The sequence below is a fragment of the Sinocyclocheilus grahami genome, unplaced genomic scaffold, assembly GCF_001515645.1.
Source record: "Sinocyclocheilus grahami isolate Dianchi unplaced genomic scaffold, SAMN03320097.WGS_v1.1 scaffold266.1, whole genome shotgun sequence".
NCBI lineage: Eukaryota > Metazoa > Chordata > Actinopteri > Cypriniformes > Cyprinidae > Sinocyclocheilus > Sinocyclocheilus grahami.
In genome coordinates this window covers 509,353-515,147 of record NW_015505445.1, presented here as the reverse complement: position 1 = coordinate 515,147, position 5,795 = coordinate 509,353, and the positions used below count along the sequence as shown (strand labels likewise).

Genomic DNA, 5,795 nt, shown 5'->3' with positions numbered 1-5,795 from the left:
ATATATATATATATATATATATATATATATATATATATATATATATATATATATATATATATATATATATAATTAGGTTGTGTAACTCAGACAATAGATAAAAAGAAATACACCTATCTGGTGTATTTTTATTGTTGTTTCCATTTAAATGCAAATACATATCAGTGGTGACTAGATTTTAATATTATACGATTTCCCATTTTATGATATGGTATGCCACTATATATTTCTTTATCTACATGAAACATGAAATGAAACAGTGCTGTGTGCCTGAGAGTTGTGTGAAGTCTGGAGTTCCTAATTGTATGTCAGTGTTTGTTGAGGAAGCTCTTACATCACCAAGGCCAGTCAGTTTAAGCAGATCTCTCTCAAATGAAATTTGGTTTAGACTCTCTAAAGCGGTTGTCTTGTTTTAGATGTATGCAGAATAAGCTCTGCAAAAAGAGAAATAGAATTTCTTTCTGGGTTGGATAAGACCTGAGGGACAGAAAGTTTCTCCTAAAACACGTTAAGCATCCTCAGCCACACACCTACTCACCTTAAAACAACTGAATATATGCAACCAGAGGCAAATGAGACAGGCTTTCTATGCCAACACTTCACTGCTTCAAACTTTTAAATACACAGGCGGCGTTTCAAAGCTCTCATTCAAAATTGATCGTGAAGTTCAACACTTGCTTAAAAGCTTAGACAAAAATGCATTTGTGTTGTTCTGTGAACACTCCACACAGAATCCATAAAATACTCTCGTGACTATGACTAAAAGGCTTGTTAATGCCTTGGACTGCATTATGACAAGCCTTGCATACATTAAAGCTGCAAAAGAATTGCTTTGACTTTCACTGTGAAGTTATTTTGTATTCTGATTTCATGTTTGTGCTATACTGCAATGCATTTACCATAAGTAAAACCATTGTGCGAATGAAAGGAATACACGGCAAAATATCTAGTGTTGTTTAGAGTTGTTTTTATGGTGTTAATTTATCAGAGTTAAAAAGTGTTGATTCTGGTGTTGATTTGAATGGCATTAACACTTGCAGTGTAAATCAGCGGTCGGAGTCAGTGTAATTGACATAATTGTCACTGGTGATGAGTTGATCCAATTTCCAGTCCTTGCACATTATTTCCTTTTAGATTAATGGCAGACGACCACGAACAGAGGACAGTGTTCAAACAGGTATAATATTTTATAACCACTTAAATTGACAAATTGCCATGTGTAGTTTACGTTTCTCACCATTCAGAATAATATTAGTACATTGCAAAGTAAATGGCAGCGGAGATAAATGATCAGATAATCAAGCAAGAAGCGTTTTGCTGAACTTATATTTTCTGCTAGCGTATGATTATGAACTAATATTTGCTCATCATATGAGATACGTGTTTGACAGATTCATCTGCAATAGTAGATACTTTAACTTACAATTAACTCGCTGCGATTTGACATTAATGTAACGTTAACATTTGTGGGGTGACAAATGGAGCTTCTGATAAGCGGCTCGCTCGATGTTCTTTAATTAACAATGTCATAATTTGCATTTTTCTTGACCAACAGCTTTCATGTTCATCAAGGCGTGAAGAAATGTGTAAAACTGCACAGCGATAGTATGTTCCAAGACTTTCTCACTGAAGGTAAGCTAAGAATCTTGTTCTACTGCTTAGAAATGCACTTAGTCATATAGGAACTATGCTTGATGTATAAGCCCACAGTGCTTGTGTATGTTAACACTTTACAATAAGGTCTCATTTGTTAACATTAATTAATGTGCAAACTAACAATGGCTAACTTTGGTATTAGTTAATAAAAGTAGAACTGTCTGTTCATTTTAGTTCATAGTGCATTCATGTTAACAGATACAACTTTAGATTTTTATAGTGTATCAGGAAATGTTGAGATTAACATTAACTAAGATTATTAAATGCTGTAGAAGTATTGTGCGTTCTTAGTCCATGTTAACTAATGAAACCTTATTGTAAAGCACCAGACGTCAGCTTGTTAAAATTGTTGTCAGTCACATAATGGCAATTCATGGGTAAAACTTCAGTGCTCAGATGCAAGAAATGCACACAGCTGTGTCAATTGGTGTAGAAAACAATGTTAAGTTTAGCATTAACCCTTTTTTTTTGTTTGTTTACATTGAAGGAGATCCCCACCCGCAAACAGCAGGAAACTTATGCCTTGGGCATTATTTCTCTCTTTCCTAGCCTGAGAGACCAGTTTTCAACAAAGGGCTATGTAAGAATCTTTTGTATTGATGTACTTTTAACACAAACTAGTTGGATATTAAGTTTTGTGCTCCTTTTTTGTGGCATGTAATGTATTGTAGTTTATAATGAAACCTTATTGTAAAGCACCAGACGTCAGCTTGTTAAAATTGTTGTCAGTCACATAATGGCAATTCATGGGTAAAACTTCAGTGCTCAGATGCAAGAAATGCACACAGCTGTGTCAATTGGTGTAGAAAACAATGTTAAGTTTAGCATTAACCTTTTTTTTTTTTTACATTGAAGGAGGATCCCCACCCGCAAACAGCAGGAAACGTATGGCTTGGACATTATTTCTCTCTTTCCTAGCCTGAGAGACCAGTTTTCAACAAAGGGCTATGTAAGAATCTTTTGTATTGATGTACTTTTAACACAATCTAGTTGGACATTAAGTTTTGTGCTCCTTTTTTGTGGCATGTAATAGTAGTTTATCTATTAAATGTAATGTAATGACTAATGAAATGTTCAGATCTTATAAAAAGTGTTCTCGTCTTTCTGACAGGAGCATTTCTGAGTTCCGGAAAAGGGAACGGAGTTCATCTCCTGGTGCCTTAAAACTTTGTCCAGGAAGAACCCAAAATGTGTTTGCTTGGAGATGACTGAAAGTGGAGGACCAAGTTGACGAAGAAGGATAGATGATGTGCAACAACTTGAAGGAGATGCATGCAGAGAGGTAACTTCTTTCCATGTCCATACAGCTGATGAAGCTGAAGTTATGCAAAAGATGACAGAAACGTTCAAGCACAGACAATAGGGCTGCACAATAAATTGCATGCGATATTTAATGCGCATCTTGCCAGTAAAGCCGGTTCTGTAATCAGCGGTAAATCTGACGAGCTGCGCAAAACCACGATCATATTTTGCACGTTTTGCGCAGCTTGTCAGTGAACAACGGCTCTGTGTAGTAAATGCTGCTCCACGTGAAAGCACGCACGTGATGGAGATTTACCGCTCCAGGGGGGGGTTGAGGAAATTAATTTAATGACGTTTTCCTTTCACTGTAATACACAAAGCATGATATCAACTGGTTTTGTTTGGCACGTATTGGGTTAAGATGTGTTATATAGGTGTTAATTTTTAATTATGCATTTATCATTTCACATTGTAATTAGTGGGTTTTTTTTGTTTTTTTTCCTGATTTAATCTAATTTGTTTTTTTTTTATATTTATCAAGCTGGTGTGCAAATTATTTAATACAGCGTGTGTCTATCAGCTGAGAAATGGCATCTGTTCTCTAGGGCGGGCACAAACACTGTGTCCTTGTCCTTCAGCTGTATTTATCTGCTTTGCTTTGGGAATCCAAACCATCTCACCACTTTTATAAATAATGAGAATAGGGACTTGCATTCCTCTGTTGCAATTAATCACATCATTTCTCAATCTAATTTGGCTTATTTGGCTGATGAAGAATGTGATGCTTGGAGTAATCCCACAAAGGTGAGAGCAGTTCAATCAGTTTGGCTGTTTATAGTGGAATATATGTACTGAAATTCTAAGATCTTGTTACCTTATTGGAATAGAGTAACCCAGAAATGAAAATTTGCTTAAAATTTACCAACCGTCAGGCCAAGATGTAGATGAGTTTGTTCCTTCATCAGAACAGATTTGGAGAAATTTAGCATTACATCAATCTTGTTTGCCAGTGGATCCTCTGCAGTGAATGGGTGCCGTCAGAATGAGTCCAAACAGCTGATAAACATCACAATAATCCATAATCCCCGTCTAAAAAGCTGCATGTTTGTAAGAAACAAATCCATCGTTAATCCATCGATTCCGAAATTAGAAATAAATATGGAAAAAAATAACAATTGAAATAAAATGGATATATTTTGCATTATTCTTCCACCAGTGGTACTAAGCAACATTGATCTAGGCTATAGGCATCAGTTTTCAAACAGTAACAGCAGGCTTCAAACATCAGTAGTGGGTGTAATGTGAAGATTGCTGCTCCCAAATAGAGACTCAGGAAAGCAGCCGTGTTTCCCAGAGCCTCTTCAGGCATCTCAGGAACATTCTGGGCTGAGATCACTGGCTTGTGTAATCCTTTATAGAGACAAAGGGGTTGTCTTTAGTGCTTCACTGATGCTTTGCTTGGTGTAAGCTTCTTGTAAGTACTTTCAAAAGTCATTTCATCATAAAACCAGGATTTTGAGGAACTCACAGAATGATGCTTTTTGCTGTCATTATGACCTTTCTGAGTGTTGGGGATTACTGCACTCGGCTAGCTGAAATAACAGCAAAGGAACAAAGCTCTGATTGGTATCTCAGGCCAAAAGGTTGAAATTTTGTTGTAGCGGCTGGAATGGGAAGGTCACTTTTAGAAAATACTAGATAAATAACCATTGTGAACACGAAGAAATGGTTCTATAATCAGCAATGTGTTATCTCTGTTCTCTGCCCATCTGTGATTGTGATGTTCATAAGGTTTCTAACATGAAAGCTTTGCTCTACCAAATTTTGTGTGTGACTATGATAGTACAAAGGAAATAACATGATAGAACAACTGGCTGTGCAACCAGGGTCGGATTTACCTCTTTTCGTGACATAGGCAAAAACATTTTTGGGCCCCCCTTCCCCATTAATATGGTAGGCCTAATATTATCACCCAAGCAAACAAAAATATTTCTTAATCAGTGCAAACCGTTACAATGTTTTCTATCGCAATAATCACTTGCGTTCAGTCAATAAAAATCGAATGTAGTTCTTAATTTGTTTGAGAACTGAGAAAGACCATTCCATTAATAGGCGCGGCGTCGTGGCCACATAATAACCACTTCGGGAGTGCATTTCTCTAATAATTTTAACGGCCAGGAGTCACAACCACACATCAAGACTGTTCAGATGATTGTTTCAAGACATTTGACATGTTTCCATCCTGAAATCTTGTCTGTTAAACTAAGTTTTTACGCACCTCATCCCAAACCTTCCGTTGCAAATTCCAAAACGTCATTTTAGAGCTAATCACGGAGGCTTGAGCCATTGATATGCAGGCTAACGCAGTTATTAATGCAGTCTAATGCGGTTATTAGAGAGAGAGAGCGATTAAGTGCGTGTGAACACATGCGTCATACATCACAATACATGTGCGTCTCTCAGCAGCAGGATTTACTAATAGCGAATCTTTAAGTTAAACTGCTTCAAGAACCTCGCAACTGAGAAATGTCATGTAGCTTTTCAGCTGCAAAACTATTTTATTGATACATTCACGGGGCAGCGCTGACAAGAAGTTTCTGTTCGCGTCTCCACGTGTGTGCGCGAGTGCGTTTCTGTACTGTGTGTGCGTCTGTGAGAGAGACTGGGAGAAAGAAAGCGTGATTTCCATAGCTTACATAAAAAAGGTGGAAGACATGGAAATAGTTTGTCATTTTTTACCCTATAGTTTGTTATATTTGTTTGCTCAATGTCTTCTGGGGTTTTGGTTATTTTACTGTTGTAGATAGCCCATAGTATAACAAAAATATTATATCTCTCTTCATTGTGTTTGGGCCCCCCTGGACGAGCGATCATAGGCACGTGCTTAGAATGCCTAT

The 5,795-nt window shown here is 37.0% G+C and overlaps 1 long non-coding RNA gene across 1 annotated transcript; it reads left to right on the top strand.

The window, feature by feature from the left end:
* The first annotated feature begins 1,553 nt into the window (after window positions 1-1,553).
* Window positions 1,554-2,782, top strand: LOC107599433 (uncharacterized). Its single transcript, XR_001610665.1, has 3 exons — window positions 1,554-1,632; window positions 2,512-2,605; window positions 2,768-2,782. It is a non-coding gene; the product is annotated as an uncharacterized lncRNA (long non-coding RNA).
* The last annotated feature ends 3,013 nt before the right edge of the window (window positions 2,783-5,795 follow it).